This window comes from Hyperolius riggenbachi, chromosome 2 (assembly GCF_040937935.1).
Source record: "Hyperolius riggenbachi isolate aHypRig1 chromosome 2, aHypRig1.pri, whole genome shotgun sequence".
In the NCBI taxonomy this organism is placed as follows: Eukaryota; Metazoa; Chordata; class Amphibia; order Anura; family Hyperoliidae; genus Hyperolius; species Hyperolius riggenbachi.
The window spans coordinates 396,506,931-396,524,538 of NC_090647.1; positions in this window are offsets into that span (position 1 = coordinate 396,506,931).

A 17,608-nucleotide genomic window follows, 5' to 3' on the forward strand; every position below is an offset into this window, starting at 1 on the left:
AGGAATAGTCTAGAAACCAAATGCCTCAAAATGACCTGTGAAATCCTAAAGGTACTCATAGGACATTGGGCCCATTAGCGCACCTAGGCTGCAAAAAAGTGTCACACATGTGGTATCGCCGTACTCAGGAGAAGTAGTATAATGTGTTTTGGGTTGTATTTTTACACATACCCATGCTGGGTGGGAGAAATATATCTGTAAATGACATTTTTTTTTACACACAATCGTCCATTTACAGAGATATTTCTCCCACCCAGCATGGGTATGTGTAAAAATACACCCCAAAACACATTATACTACTTCTCCTGAGTACGGCGATACCACGTATGACACATTTTTGTACCCTAACTGCGCTAAGGGGCCCAAAGTCCAATGAGTACCTTTAGGATTTCACAGGGCATTTTGAGGCATTTGGTTTCTAGACTACTCCTCACGGTTTAGGGCCCCTAAAATGCCAGGGCAGTATAGGAACCCCACAAGTGACCCCATTTTAGAAAGAAGACACGCCAAGGTATTCCGTTAAGTGTATGGTGAGTTCATAGAAGATTTTATTTTTTGTCACAAGTTAGTGGAAAATGACACTTTGTGAAAAAAGCAATAAAATCAATTTCCGCTAACTTGTGACAAAAAATAAAATCTTCTATGAACTCACCATACTCCTAACGGAATACCTTGGGGTGTCTTCTTTCTAAAATAGGGTCACTCATGTGGTTCCTATACTGCCCTGGCATTTTAGGGGCCCTAAAGCGTGATGGGTAGTCTAGAAACCAAATGCCTGAAAATGCCCTGTGAAATCCTAAAGGTACTCATAGGACGTTGGGCCCCTTAGCGCACCTAGGCTGCAAAAAAGTGTCACACATGTGGTATTGCCGTACTCAGGAGAAGTAGTATAATGTGTTTTGGGGTGTATTTTTACACATACTCATGCTGGTGGGACAATTGTGTGTGAAAAAAATCAAAAAAATCTCATTTACAGAGATATTTCTCCCACCCAGCATGAGTATGTGTAAAAATACACCCCAAAACACATTATACTACTTCTCCTGAGTACGGCGATACCACGTGTGACCCCTTTTTGCAGCCTAGGTGCGCTAAGGGGCCTAAAGTCCTAGGAGCACCTTTAGGCTTTACAGGGGAGCTTACAATTTAGCACCCCCCCCCCAAAATGCCAGGACAGTAAACACACCCCACAAATTACCCCATTTTGGAAAGTAGACACCCCAAAGTATTCAGAGAGGGGCATGGTGAGTCCGTGGCAGATTAAATTTTTTTTGTCAAAAGTGTCATTTTCCGCTAACTTGTGACAAAAAAAAAAACTTCTATGAACTCACCTTGCATCTTAGTGAATACTTTGGGATGTCTTCTTTCCAAAATGGGGTAATTTGGGGGGTATTTATACTATCCTGGAATCTTAGCACCTCATGAAACATGACAGGTGCTCAGAAAAGTCAGAGATGTTCCAAAATGGGAAAATTCACTTTTTGCACCATAGTTTGTAAACGCTATAAAACTTTTACCCACACCAATAAATATACACTGAATGTTTTTTTTTTTTATCAAAGACATGTAGCACAATTCATTTGGACAAAAATGTATATAGAAATTTTACTTTATTTGAAAAATGTCAGCACAGAAAGTTAAAAAAAAGAATTTTTTTGACAAAATTCATTTTTTGATGAATATAATAAAAACTAAAAATCGCAGCAGCAATCAAATAGCACCCAAAAAAAATCTGTATTAGTGACAAGAAAAGGAGGTAAAATTCATTTAGACAGTAGGTTGTATGACCGAGCAATAAACCGTTAAAGTTGCAGTGGTCTGAATAGAAAAAAAAGCTCTGGTCCTTAAGGGGTGAAAAGACTGCGGTCCTCAAGTGGTTAACCCTCCTGGCGGTCTATTAAAAACCACCAGGGGGCAGCGCTAACGTTTTTTTTTTGTACATCATGTAGCGAGGCTAGGGCTCGCTACATGATAGCCGCTGCTCAGCGGCATCCCCCCAGCCCCTCCGATCGCCTCCGGCGATAGGCGATCAGGAAATCCCGTTCAAAGAACGGGATTTCCTGGAGGGCTTCCCCCGTCGCCATGGCGACGGGGTGGGATGACGTCACCGACGTCATGACGTCAAAGGGAGACCCGATCCACCCCTTAGCACTGCCTGGCGCTGATAGGCCAGGCAGCGCAGGGGTCTAGGGTGGGGGGGCCTCTGCGGCGGCGCGGATAGCGGTGAATCGGCGCGGGGCAGCGCCGATCGGTGTGCTGACGCAGCTAGCAAAGTGCTAGCTGTGTTAAGCAAAAAAAAAAATTACGCAGATCGGCCCAGCAGGACCTGAGAAAACCTCCTGCGCGGCTTACCCCGAACTACGTTCGGGGTTACCGCCAGGAAGGTTAATATTGATGATTTTGGCATACAGCTCATGAAAACCCAAAATTCCTATCTCAAAAAATTAGCATATTTCATCCGACCAATAAAAGAAAGGTGTTTTTAAAACAAAAAAAAGTCAACCTTCAAATAATTATGTTGTTATGTACTGAATACTTGGTCAGGAATCCTTTTGCAGAAATTACTGCTTCAATGCGGCGTGGTATGGAGGAAATCAGCCTGTGGCACTGCTCAGGTGTTATGGAGGCCCAGGATGCTTCAATAGCGGCCTTAAGATCATCCAGAGTGTTGGGTCTTGCGTCTCTCAACTTTCTCTTCACAATATCCCACAGATTCTCTATGGGGTTCAGGTCAGGAGAGTTGGCAGGCCAATTGAGCACAGTAATACCATGGTCAGTAAACCATTTACCTGTGGTTTTGGCACTGTGAGCAGGTGCCAGGTCGTGCTGAAAAATAAAATCTTCATCTCCATAAAGCTTTTTAGCAGATGGAAGCATGAAGTGCTCCAAAATCTCCTGATAGCTAGCTGCATTGACCCTGCCCTTGATAAAACACAGCGGACCAACACCAGCAGCTGACATGGCACCCCAGACCATCACTGACTGTGGGTACTTGACACTGGACTTCAGGCATTTTGGCATTTCCCTCTCCCTAGTCTTCCTCCAGACTCTGGCACCTTGATTTCCGAATGACATGCAAAAGTTGCTTTCATCTGAAAAAAGTACTTTGGACCACTGAGCAACAGTCCAGTGCTGCTTCTCTGTAGCCCAGGTCAGGCGCTTCTGCCGCTGTTTCTGGTTCAAAAGTGGCTTGACCTGGAGAATGTGGCACCTGTAGCCCATTTCCTGCACACGCCTGTACACGGTGGCTCTGGATGTTTCTACTCCAGACTCAGTCCACTGCTTCTGCAGGTCCCCCAAGGTCTGGAATCGGTCCTTCTCCACAATCTTCCTCAGGGTCCGGTCACCTCTTCTTGTTGTGCAGCATTTTCTGCCACACTTTTTCCTTCCCACAGACTTCCCACTGAGGTGCCTTGATACAGCACTCTGGGAACAGCCTATTCGTTCAGAAATGTCTTTGTGTCTTACCCTCTTGCTTGAGGGTGTCAATGATGGCCTTCTGGACAGCAGTCAGGTCGGCAGTCTTACCCATGATTGCAGTTTTGAGTAATAAACCAGGCTGGGAGTTTTTAAAAGCCTCAGGAATCTTTTGCAGGTGTTTAGAGTTAATTAGTTGATTCAGATGATTAGGTTAATAGCTCGTTTAGAGAACCTTTTCATGATATGCTAATTTTTTGAGATAGGAATTTTGGGTTTTCATGAGCTGTATGCCAAAATCATCAATATTAAAACAATAAAATGCTTGAACTACTTCAGTTGTGTGTAATAAATCTAAAATATATGAAAGTCTAATGTTTATCAGTACATTACAGAAAACAATGCTCTTTATCATAATATGCTAATTTTTTTGAGAAGGACCTGTATGTGTATGACTCGGCCTGTCCCTGACTTTGCTATTGTTTGATCCCTCCAATACGACAGACATCTGACTTATGTGTATGACCCTACCTGTTAATTGACTACGATTTTGCCTAACTCTATTGTACTTCACTCATCTGCTCTTTTGAACGACTTTGGCCTGACTCTGACTACACCTTTCTCACTAGAACTGAGATTTAGACTAGTTACGCTAGATATCTTCACATATCAGCGTGATACTATCAAGGTCCATAAAATGGATGAGTTGCAAGACCAGATTTTGACACTCGCAGGAGCTGTCAATCACCTCACTGAGCAGGTTGCCACTCAGCAAACACAGTTGACTCTAACACGCTTGCTCAGATGAATCTTTCTGCTAATGTCAATAATCATCAGACTCCTCCAACTGCTTCTATTCCACCTATCATAGAGCCTAGAGCCTAAAATGCTGTTACCGGAGAAATTTACTGGTTCACGTTTTGATTATAGTAATTTTCGTAATCGCTGTATGTCATACTTTGAGGTCAGATCTAGATCTTCTGGAACAGAATCACAGAAGATTACTCTGATTAACACCTTACCTTATCACCTTAGGGTGATTCTCAAACCTGGGCCTATGGGTTGAGTCCTGATCATGTATCTCTTACCTCTGTTGAAAGTTATTTTGATGCCATGGCAACTATTTATGCTGATTCCAATATTTCAGCCACAGCTGCTTGTAAATTGCGAGACTTCCGTCAGGTTCGACATACTGTCGAGGAGTATGCGGCTGAGTTTAGGAGATAGTCTGTTTCTGTTAAATGGGGTGGGGCAGCACTCTTAGACCAATTTCTGTTTGGCTTAGCCGATTCTGTGAATGATGTGAATGATAGTAAGTCATCCTGAGCCCAGGAATTTGGAGGATGCCATCTCCCTGGCTATAAAGGTTGACAGACGGATTAGACACCAACGGCAGGGTAAAGTCTATTCTGCTTCAGGGAACCTCAGGCCGAGTAGCTCTTCTACTAGTGAGGAGCCCATGCAGCTGGGCTTCTCCAAACTCTTACCCGCTGAGAAAGTCAGGAGAAGGCAGGAAGGGCTTTGTATGTATTGTGGCAAGAAGGGTCATTTTGCACAGACATGTTCTGCAAAGAAGGCTCCGGAAAACTCCAGCGCCTAGGTGAAGTTGGGGAACTTTGCTTGGGCGAGCCGTTACTTTCCCTTAGAATAAAAAAAAAAAATGTTGTTGCCAGTTACCATACATTGAGGCGATAAGTCGTTCCACTCTGAAGCTTTTGTTGATTCTGGTGCTGCTGGTAACTTTATTGATACGGCCTTTGCCGCTAATCTAGGTATACCTGCCATCTCTTTGCAGAACAAGCTCTACGTCACAGCCATTGACACTCCTTTGCAAACTAAACAACCCACTTCTATTACGCCTGAAGTCTCGTTGCAGGTTGGAGCTATGCACTTTGATACGATCCAGTTTTATATGCTCAGGATGCCATCCAGTCCATTGGTATTAGACCTGCCTTGGTTGCAGATTCACAACCCCCACATAGATTGGTGTTCAGGACAACTTACCAGTTGGTCACATCATTGTCAGAGGATATGTTTAAGGAGTGTTCCTCTTCTAACTCTAGGGGTAACAGATTGACTTACCACAACCATATCTAGATTTCTCTGATGTTTTATCTCCTCAGTCAGCTGATAAGTTACCACCTCATAGACATTATAACTGTCCCATTGACTTGTTACCTGGCACCATGCCCCTGCGAGGTCATCTTTATAACCTCACTGGCCCTGAAAAATTGGCAATGAAAGAATATATTAGAGAGAATCTTGAGAAGGGGTTTATTAGACCTTCCACATCTCCAGCTGGCACCGGCTTTTTCTTTGTAGAGAAAAAAGATGGGGGACTGCACCCCTGTATTGATTACAGAGGTCTATATAAAATCACTGTAAAAAAACGATACCCTTTACCTCGGATCGATGATCTTTTCTCTCAGGTCTCAGGAGCCAGAATGTTTTCTAAAGTAGACTTGCGAGGTGCATACAACTTGATTAGAATATGCCAGGGGGATCAATGGAAGACAGCCTTTAATACCCAGGACAGGCAATATGAATACCTGGTGATGCCCTTTGGCCTGTGCAATGCCCCAGCCGTCTTCCAGGACTTTGTGAATGATGTTTTCAGGGATGTATTGGGTAAATTTGTGGTAGTTTACCTAGATGATATTTTAATTTATTCTAACACTTTGTCTGAGCATCGGAGCCATGTCAGATTTGTATTACAGAAACAGAGAGACTTCATTGTTTGCTTAATTCAAAAAATGTCTTTTTGAGGTCACACAAGTTCCTTTCTTGGGTTATGTAATTTCAGACACAGGGTTATCTATGGCTGAGAAGAAACTGTCAGCAGTTTTGGACTGGCCACCACCCAAAGGCCTCAAGGCTATTCAACGGTTCATAGGCTTTGCCAATTACTATTGTAGATATATTAAGAATGTTTCTTCCTTGGTTGTGCCCCTAACTGATTTAACTAAGAAGGACGCAGATCCTGTCAATTGGTCCTTGCAAGCTTATAAGGCTTTTTCTAAACTCAAAGCAGCATTCTGTTCTGCTCCTATCCTCACTTAGTGTTGGGCGAACAGTGTTCGCCACTGTTCGGGTTCTGCAGAACATCACCCTGTTCGGGTGATGTTCGGGTTCGGCCGAACACCTGATGGTGTTCGGCCAAACTGTTCGGCCATATGGCCGAACTAAGAGTGCATGGCCGAACGTTACCCGAACGTTCGGCTAGCGCTGTGATTGGCCGAACGGGTCACGTGTAGTGTTGGGCGAACATCTAGATGTTCGGGTTCGGGCCGAACATGGCCGAACTCCGAACATAATGGAAGTCAATGGGGACCCGAACTTTCGTGCTTTGTAAAGCCTCCTTATATGCTACATACCCCAAATTTACAGGGTATGTGCACCTTGGGAGTGGGTACAAGAGGAAAAAAATTTAGCAAAAAGAGCTTATAGTTTTTGAGAAAATCGATTTTAAAGTTTCAAAGGGAAAACTGTCTTTTAAATGCGGGAAATGTCTGTTTTCTTTGCACAGGTAACATGCTTTTTGTCGGCATGCAGTCATAAATGTAATACATATAAGAGGTTCCAGGAAAAGGGACCGGTAACGCTAACCCAGCAGCAGCACACGTGATGGAACAGGAGGAGGGTGGCGCAGGAGGAGAAGGCCACGCTTTGAGACACAACAACCCAGGCCTTGCATGAGGACAAGAAGCGTGCGGATAGCAATTTGCATTTTGTCGCCATGCAGTCATAAATGTAATACAGATGAGAGGTTCAATAAACAGGGACCGGAAACGCTAACCCATCACAGATGTTCATTGTTCATGTTACTTAGTTGGGGTCCGGGAGTGTTGCGTAGTCGTTTCCAATCCAGGATTGATTCATTTTAATTTGAGTCAGACGGTCTGCATTTTCTGTGGAGAGGCGGATACGCCGCCGATCTGTGACGATGCCTCCGGCAGCACTGAAACAGCGTTCCGACATAACGCTGGCTGCCGGGCAAGCCAGCACCTCTATTGCGTACATTGCCAGTTTGTGCCAGGTGTCTAGCTTCGATACCCAATAGTTGAAGGGTGCAGATGGATTGTTCAACACAGCTACGCCATCTGACATGTAGTCCTTGACCATCTTCTCCAGGCGATCGGTGTTGGAGGTGGATCTGCACGCTTGCTGTTCTGTGTGCTGCTGCATGGGTGTCAGAAAATGTTCCCACTCCAAGGACATTGCCGATACCATTCCCTTTTGGGCACTAGCTGCGGCTTGTGTTGTTTGCTGCCCTCCTGGTCGTCCTGGGTTTGCGGAAGTCAGTCTGTCGGCGTACAACTGGCTAGAGGAGGGGGAGGATGTCAATCTCCTCTCTAAAGTCTCCACAAGGGCCTGCTGGTATTCTTCCATTTTGACCTGTTTGGCTCTTTCTTCAAGCAGTTTTGGAACATTGTGTTTGTACCGTGGATCCAGAAGGGTATAAACCCAGTAATTGGTGTTGTCCAGAATGCGCACAATGCGTGGGTCGCGTTCAATGCAGTCCTAGGCCGAAGAGGTCATAGCCTAGGGTCACAAAACCTGTTTATTTGGGCAATTTCAATGGTGGCGAGTCTGACGTACATAAATCGCAGCAATGGCCGTTCGCAACGTCTGAATCTCACGAAATGTCTCATGCAGGTAGAAGACATATTGTTAGACTTGGGCTCCAAAGATGGGTTCCCTACATCTCTGCAAACCAGAGTTACAGGGCTCCAAATTTGGTAAAATCCCCCATAGGCTTTTATTGGGCCTCCTATTTACAGTTCCAAAATCTCACATCTTTTCAAAGGGCAATTACTCAGCAGTGGCAAATTTTCTAGCATTGTAGGGACCCTTAGGGGGAACATGACTGGTGAGTTTCGGGCCCCTAGGCCAAAGAGGTCATAGCCTAGTGTCACAAAAACCTGTTTATTTGGGCTATTTCAATGGTAGTGATGGTGACGTACATAAATCGCAGCAATGGCCGTTAGCAAAGTCTGAATCTCACGAAATGTCTCATGCAGGTAGAAGACATATTGTTAGACTTGGATTCCAAAGATGGGGTCCCTACATCTCTGCAAACCAGAGTTACAGGGGTCCAAAATTGGTAAAATCCCCCATAGGATTTCATTGCCTCCCTATTTCACTTTCCAAAATCTCACATCTTTTCAAAGGGCAATGGCTCAGCAGTACCAAATTTTCTAGCATTGTAGGGACCCTTAGGGGGAACATGACTGGTGAGTTTCGGGCCCCTAGGCCGAAGAGGTCATAGCCTAGGGTCACAAAAACCTGTTTATTTGGGCTATTTCAATGGTAGTGATGGTGACGTACATAAATCGCAGCAATGGCCGTTAGCAACGTCTGAATCTCACGAAATGTCTCATGCAGGTAGAAGACATATTGTTAGACTTGGATTCAAAAGATGGGGTCCCTACATCTCTGCAAACCAGAGTTACAGGGGTCCAAAATTGGTAAAATCCCCCATAGGATTTCATTGCCTCCCTATTTCACTTTCCAAAATCTCACATCTTTTCAAAGGGCAATGGCTCAGCAGTACCAAATTTTCTAGCATTGTAGGGACCCTTAGGGGGAACATGACTGGTGAGTTTCGGGCCCCTAGGCCGAAGAGGTCATAGCCTAGGGTCACAAAAACCTGTTTATTTGGGCTATTTCAATGGTAGTGATGGTGACGTACATAAATCGCAGCAATGGCCGTTAGCAACGTCTGAATCTCACGAAATGTCTCTTGCAGGTAGAAGACATATTGTTAGACTTGAATTCCAAAGATGGGGTCCCTACATCTCTGCAAACCAGAGTTACAGGGGTCCAAAATTGGTAAAATCCCCCATAGGATTTTATTGCCTCCCTATTTCACTTTCCAAAATCTCACATCTTTTCAAAGGGCAATGGCTCAGCAGTACCACATTTTCTAGCATTGTAGGGACCCTTAGGGGGATCATGACTGGTGAGTTTTGCCACTGCTGAGCCATTGCCCTTTGAAATGGTGTGAGATTTTGGAACGGTAAATAGGAGGCCCAATGAAAGCCTATGGGGGATTTTACCAATTTTGGACCCCTGTAACTCTGGTTTGCAGAGATGTAGGGACCCCATCTTTGGAATCCAAGTCTAACAATATGTCTTCTACCTGCATGAGACATTTCGTGAGATTCAGACTTTGCTAACGGCCATTGCTGCGATTTATGTACGTCACCATCACTACCATTGAAATAGCCCAAATAAACAGGTTTTTGTGACCCTAGGCTATGACCTCTTTGGCCTAGGGGCCCGAAACTCACCAGTCATGTTCCCCCTAAGGGTCCCTACAATGCTAGAAAATTTGCCACTGCTGAGTAATTGCCCTTTGAAAAGATGTGAGATTTTGGAACTGTAAATAGGAGGCCCAATAAAAGCCTATGGGGGATTTTACCAAATTTGGAGCCCTGTAACTCTGGTTTGCAGAGATGTAGGGAACCCATCTTTGGAGCCCAAGTCTAACAATATGTCTTCTACCTGCATGAGACATTTCGTGAGATTCAGATGTTGCTAACGGCCATTGCTGCGATTTATGTACGTCAGACTCGCCACCATTGAAATTGCCCAAATAAACAGGTTTTGTGACCCTAGGCTATGACCTCTTTGGCCTAGGACTGCATTGAACGCGACCCACGCATTGTGCGCATTCTGGACAACACCAATTACTGGGTTTATACCCTTCTGGATCCACGGTACAAACACAATGTTCCAAAACTGCTTGAAGAAAGAGCCAGACAGGTCAAAATGGAAGAATACCAGCAGGCCCTTGTGGAGACTTTAGAGAGGAGATTGACATCCTCCCCCTCCTCTAGCCAGTTGTACGCCGACAGACTGACTTCCGCAAACCCAGGACGACCAGGAGGGCAGCAAACAACACAAGCCGCAGCTAGTGCCCAAAAGGGAATGGTATCGGCAGTGTCCTTGGAGTGGGAAAATTTTCTGACACCCATGCAGCAGCACACAGAACAGCAAGCGTGCAGATCCACCTCCAACACCGATCGCCTGGAGAAGATGGTCAAGGACTACATGTCAGATGGCGTAGCTGTGTTGAACAATCCATCTGCACCCTTCAACTATTGGGTATCGAAGCTAGACACCTGGCACAAACTGGCAATGTACGCAATAGAGGTGCTGGCTTGCCCGGCAGCCAGCGTTAAGTCGGAACGCTGTTTCAGTGCTGCCGGAGGCATCGTCACAGATCGGCGGCGTATCCGCCTCTCCACAGAAAATGCAGACCGTCTGACTCAAATTAAAATGAATCAATCCTGGATTGGAAACGACTACGCAACACTCCCGGACCCCAACCAAGTAACATGAACAATGAACATCTGTGATGGGTTAGCGTTTCCGGTCCCTGTTTATTGAACCTCTCATCTGTATTACATTTATGACTGCATGGCGACAAAATGCAAATTGCTATCCGCACGCTTCTTGTCCTCATGCAAGGCCTGGGTTGTTGTGTCTCAAAGCGTGGCCTTCTCCTCCTGCGCCACCCTCCTCCTGTTCCATCACGTGTGCTGCTGCTGGGTTAGCGTTACCGGTCCCTTTTCCTGGAACCTCTTATATGTATTACATTTATGACTGCATGCCGACAAAAAGCATGTTACCTGTGCAAAGAAAACAGACATTTCCCGCATTTAAAAGACAGTTTTCCCTTTGAAACTTTAAAATCGATTTTCTCAAAAACTATAAGCTCTTTTTGCTAAAAATTTTTTTCCTCTTGTACCCACTCCCAAGGTGCACATACCCTGTAAATTTGGGGTATGTAGCATGTAAGGAGGCTTTACAAAGCACAAAAGTTCGGGTCCCCATTGACTTCCATTATGTTCGGAATTCGGGTCGAACACCCGAACATCGCGGCCATGTTCGGCCTGTTCGGCCCGAACCCAAACATCTAGATGTTCGCCCAACACTAACCTCACTCACCCTGATGTAAATTTACCTTTCATTGTTGAGGTTGATGCCTCTGAGTTGGGTGTGGGAGACGATTTCTCACAGTTTTCTGGCCGTCCTGAGTGGTTGCATCCATGTGCCTTCTTCTCCAAGAAATTCTCTCCAGCGGAGCGCAATCACGATATAGGGAACAGAGAACTTTTGGCTGTTAAGATGGCTTTCGAGGAGTGGAGGCACTGGTTGGGGGAGGGGGGGGCAATTCACCCGATTACAGTTTACACAGGTCACAGAAACCTGGAATATATTGAGGGTACTAAAAGGCTTAATCCCAGTCAGGCACGGTGGGCACTGTTCCTTTCCCCGATTCAATTTTGTGGTCACGTAAAAAACCTGGGTCCAAGAAGGTAAAGGCTGATGCCTTATCCAGAACCTTTGAACCAGAAATACCTCAGGTTGTAACTCCTAAAATGATTGTACCCTCACATTGTGTTCTTGCAGCCACCCACACTCAAGAATTTTCTGACCTGTATGATTCTCTGCAGTCTTTTCAACAAGACAGTCCTCCTGGAAAGCCTCCTAACGTAAATTATGTACATTTGCATCTTCGTCTCCAAATACCTCAAGTATTTCATGAGTCCAAACTGGTAGGGCACATTGGGGAGACCAAGACCTTGGAACTCCTATCTCGTCATGTATGGTGGCCTTCTATAAACAAAGACTGTAAAGCTTTTGTGGCAGCTTGTGCCAGAAATAAGGTATCTCGGGTTGCTCCCCGAGGTCACCTTAGGCCTTTACCTATTCTATCTAGACCTTGGTCGCATCTATCGATGGATTTTGTGGTGGACTTGCCCTCCTCTGGGGGTAAAAAAGTAATTTGGGTCATCATTGACCGTTTCAGCAAAATGGCACATTTTGTACCCCTCTCTGGTCTGCCCTCAGCTCAAGAACTGGCCAAGTTGTTTATAATTCATATGTTCCGCTTACATGGTATTCCTGAAAACATAGTGTCAGACCGGGGGGGTCCAGTTTGTCTCTCGCTTCTGGGGTGCTTTTAGTACTCGCTTGGGTATTAACCTGTCTTTTTCTTCTGGATTTAACCCTGAAACCAATGGACAAACAGAAAGGACTAATCAATCATTAGAGCAGTACCTCTGTTGTTTTGTATCAGATTGTCAGGAATCATGGTTAGACTTCAACAACCTTCCTAGTTCATCTACCAAGTTATCTCCTTTCTGGACCGTCACTGGTCAAAATCTTAAATTCACTTTCTTTCCATCCTCTCCTTCTCCTTTTCCGGCTTTGGAGGATTGGAGTACTCACATGCAGCAAATTTGGCCTTAGGTTCAGCAAAATCTACAGAATGCGCTTTCCCATTAAAAATTCTATGCCGATGTCTGACGTTCACCTGAATTTAAATTGTCTCCTGGAGACCTTGTGTGGGTTTCCACCCGTAATAATCCTTTGCGTCAACCTTCTGTGAAGTTGGGTCCTAGGTTTATTGGCCCCTATCCCATTCAGGAAAAAATTAATGACGTGTATCGGGTGACATTACCTTAGTCCATCAAAGGAGTAAATTTTTTCCATGTCTCTCTTGTAAAACCCGCTTCTAATATAATTTCATCTTTGGTTCCTCCACCTCCTGTCGAGGTGGATGGAGAGCCCGAATATGAAATAGAGAGAATTCTTAACTCTAGGAAAGTTCGGGGTTCCTTACAGTATTTGGTGGATTGGAAGGGATATGGCCCTGAAGAAAGATGCTGGGTTCCTGCACGGCAAATTCATGCCGATGAATTAATTCAGGAATTCCATTGTCAACATCCTGGTAAGCCAGGTGGGGACTGTCTGGAGTCCACCCAGGGGGGTAATGTAACAAACTTATCTGGTATGATTTCTGGAGGCTGTTCTGATAGTGTGGAGCAGCTGGAGGAAGCTTCTTCTTCGGTGGATGGCATCCCCGGCTCCCCTGTAGATGTGGGTCGGCGTGTTGTTTCTGGCAGGACGTGCGCAGCTCATAGCTGCCATTATAGGCTGAAGAGGCGTGTCTGATGGGGTGTCAGCTGTGATGTCAGGAGGTGCTGTCAATTCTCGGGGCTGGGCTGTTGCTCTGGCTCCTGGGTACTTAAAGCCAAAGTATTTACTTGCTCGTTGGCCTTGATACTAATCAGTTCACTGGTTCTTGGCCCTAGCTAGTGATAAATTGAGAGCTACATTTCATATATTGTGCATCAATCAGCGCGATATATATGTACTCTAGTCAGTCAGTTTTATTATTTTGTATTATATATTTGTAATATCATATCGTAATATTGTATATTATCTGTGTACCGACCTTTTGCCTGCCTCTTGACAAGTGGCGGACATGCTACCAACTCACCTGAAGGCAGAAAGGATGCAGCACTTGCAGAACAAGCTGGCAACTATGCTTTACAATGCATTTAAGGGGTGATGTCACAGCACAACGCAATAAAGGTACCACTGCCAGTAATCCTTCTCCCATGTCCATGCAGGAAAGGACAGGATGCTCCAGCGATCTCATGGTGATGTCGGACATGTGGACAATCTTTAGTCCAACGCCTCACCTTAGCGCTTCCGGATCCAACCTCCACCAACGCCTGGACCGGCAGGTAGCCGGCATTAAGTGTGGATGTAGACACTGTGAGCAACGATGAACCCTTAGACTACTGGGTGCACAGGCTTGACCTGTGGCCAGAGCTGTCCCAATTTGCCATCCAACTTCTGTCTTGCCCTGCCTCAAGCATCCTATGAGAAAGGACCTTCAGCGCAGTTGGAGGCTGTGAGAAAATGCGGAAAGGCCGCAGCCTGTGCCAAGAGCAAGGCGGCTGACTCCGCGTCCAACGCGGCGGTTTGCACGCATAGACACGCGTCTGATAGTATGGTGGAATGCGGAAAAGCCGCCGCATGTCCTGACAGCAAAGCGGCTGTTTCCGCGTCCAACGCGGCGGTTTGCATGCAGCAGCGTGCGCTTGGTGTGGCTGGGTCTGTTAGTGCACATAGGCAGATGGAGAGCTACGCGCGCGAGAGCCTGAACTCAGGACCTTTATACCAGCAGGGGAAGTGTCAGTTGATCAGGAAGATCAGCTGATTCCTGCAGGACTCATGATTGGCTGAATGGTTCGGGCGGGGCGGCAGAGTCCAGCAACTATATATTCTGCAGCTTGTCAGTTGCTGGTTGTCTGCCATTGCTAACACTTGCGTGAAGGCACTCAGACCATAGTCAGATCCTTACAGTGTGTTTGAACTAGGTGGACCTGAGAATTCACACTTAGCCAGATTCTGTTGATAGCTTAAAGTACTAATTGAATTGTATTAATTGTTAGACCAGTTCCAGGGTGTTGAGATCAAGGCCCTCACACCCCAGACTAGGCATTGTACATTATCTGTTATGACCTTCTGCTTTCCTGACCATCCCTCTGCTTTCTGATTCGGTACCACGCATATCTGTTATCACGTTGCCAAACCCTGCCTGTCTTGGATACCGAATCAGCCTTCTGTCTTTGTACCTTATCTGTCTGTCTGTTGCCGACCTGGCTAGTCCGACCTCGAGAACTATCTCCTCTGTTTAGAGATAGTTCACAGATCTGTCAGTGACACTCCACCCTTGGTGTCACTCGCACTCTGGTCCTTCCTTCACTCAGCCTGACTCCCCTCCTTTGGGAGCCTCAGGCCGAGGAAGGAGCCTGTCCTTCAGGCAGTATCCCATACTGCCTTGTATCCCCTTTACAGGGACCCTCCTCAAAGTATTACTGTTGCACCAAACACTTACATTCTCTCAGGTGTCTAGAGGTTAGACATATCTGATTATTGACGATTCTGCAGATCGTCAATGATCGGGTATATCTGTAATCTTGGGGATACTGCGGATCGCCAAGGATCAGATTCTCTCTCTGGTTGCTGACACCGATCGTTACAGAGGCATTGTCATTGAGAAGAGCCTAACTCACAAAAGTGTTTAGTACCTGACCTTTATCAAAATTAATGAGGAATGGATCCTGGAGGGCTACTGCCCGCCCCAAGACTAAGTCCGTCCCCACAAACAGCATCTCTGCCTGCACGCCGTGTGAGTGCCTGCTCCAAGACTAAGTTGCTCCCCACACAGCACCTTGACTGTCTTCTCTGCCACCACCAAAAGGGTCCAGGACTCCAGGTGGCAGCGGCCGCGCTATAATAATTTTTCTGGTGCGTGTACATGCCTGCCTAATTTTTCTGGCTGCACTGCAGCTGCAACAACAAAACAAAAGGCATGTACATGTGCCAATTCCCCTTTGTGATCATTACCTTGCTGCGGTGAAGGGGCTTGCGCATCACAATGAAGCAATGACCGATGGCTATTTGAGTGTCTCGGGGACACACACAACAAAGATAATAAGGTCGTTGCTTCATTGTGGACAGACAAAATTTGATCAGCTGGACAGTCACTGTTCTGTCATTCAGCCACCTCAGCCCGGCGACCATATGGGCTGAAAAGCATCACCCGCACTCTCGGCGCCAGTCCAGCACGGCCGTCACTGCACAAACAGCTGTTTGCAGTCACTGCATACCTTTCACTACATCTGTGACTGCACATTGTATTATACCTGGCAGTCAGTGCATACCTTTCACTTGCATGGATGGCAGACTTGCCCTCCTGAACAGATTCTCGTAACAGGTAGTAAAGTAGATCAGTGTCATATACAGGAGGGCCTCGAAAGTCTTCCTGTATTGTTATTTTTGGTCACTACCTCGGGATGTGCATGCCATGCCTGCTGCCTTCCTTGGATGTGTGTTGGTGGTAGCCGTTTCTTAGGCTCCCACTCCGGACCGGAATCAAACCAAGATTCCCTGGCCATTACCTGTGGTCACCATGCTACTGAGAAAGTACAATCGAAAGTTTCACACAGTTGAATGAATGGCTGACTTTCCCTCTCATAACAGATTCTCGTTAAAGGCAAGTGGCGTCATCTCTGGCACACAGTGCTGGGTCAAGGGTCCATCTGACCACAGATGCCTGGTCTGCAAAGCACAGTCAGGGCAGGTACATTACTTATACAGCAAATAGGTCCTAACTTGCATGTGTGGTGGTGGTATCCAGTTCTCAGGCTCCCACTCTGGACCAGAATCGAACCCTGATTCCCCAGAAATTACCCATGGTCACTCACAATGGCAGACTTACCCTCCGTAACAGATTCTCGTTGCAGGTACTGAACAGCTAGCAGAAAATGTAATTTAAAAAAAAATAGATGTAAGCTTTATCAATGGTAGAGAAATAACCATCGAAAGGTGATAAGGCAGTCAGACATTACCTGATATCACTGAGGAAGAGCAATCTCGCCATGGTGCGCACCAGTCCAGCACGGCCGACACAACACAAACAGCTGTTTGCGGTGCGTTACACAGTGGTTTGGTGTGTCAGTGTGAAGCAGTACTCTAATTACACTCCCTGATTGATGTATACACATGCAAGATGTTTGAAAGCACTTTAGGCCTGCAATTTAGCATTCAATGTGATTTCTGCCCTTAAAACACTGCTTTGCGTCAAATCCAGATTTTTTTCCCCGGGACTTTTGGCGTTTATCTCACTTCGCCATGCCCCCTCCAGGTGTTAGACCCCTTGAAACATCTTTTCCATCACTTTTCTGGTCAGCATAAGTGTTTCTAGTTTTTAAAGTTCACCTCCCAATTGAAGTCTATTGCGGGTCACGAAAGTTCGCATGTATCAAACTTTTGCGAAAGTTTTTAAATCCGGTTCGCGAACCGATAATCGGAGGTTCGGGCCATCTCTACTCATCACAACAAAATGATCTATACCTCGTTTTTTTCGCCAACAATTAGGCTTTCTGTGGGTAGTACATTTTGCTAAGTATACAGTGGCTTGCAAAAGTATTCGGCTCCCTTGAAGTTTTCCACATTTTGTCACATTACTGCCACAAACCTGAATCAATTTTATTGGAATTCCATGTGAAAGACCAATACAAAGTAGTGTACACGTGAGAAGTGGAACGAAAATCATACACGATTCCAAACAATTTTTACAAATAAATAACTGCAAAGTGAGGTGTGCGTAATTATTCAGCCCCCTTTGGTCTGAGTGCAGTCAGTTGCCCATAGACATTGCCTGATGAGTGCTAACGACTAAATAGAGTGCACCTGTGTGTAATCTAATGTCAGTACAAATAAAGCTGCTCTGTGACGACCTCAGAGGTTGTCTAAGTGAATATTGGGAGCAACAACACCATGAAGTCCAAAGAACACACCAGACAGGTCAGGGATA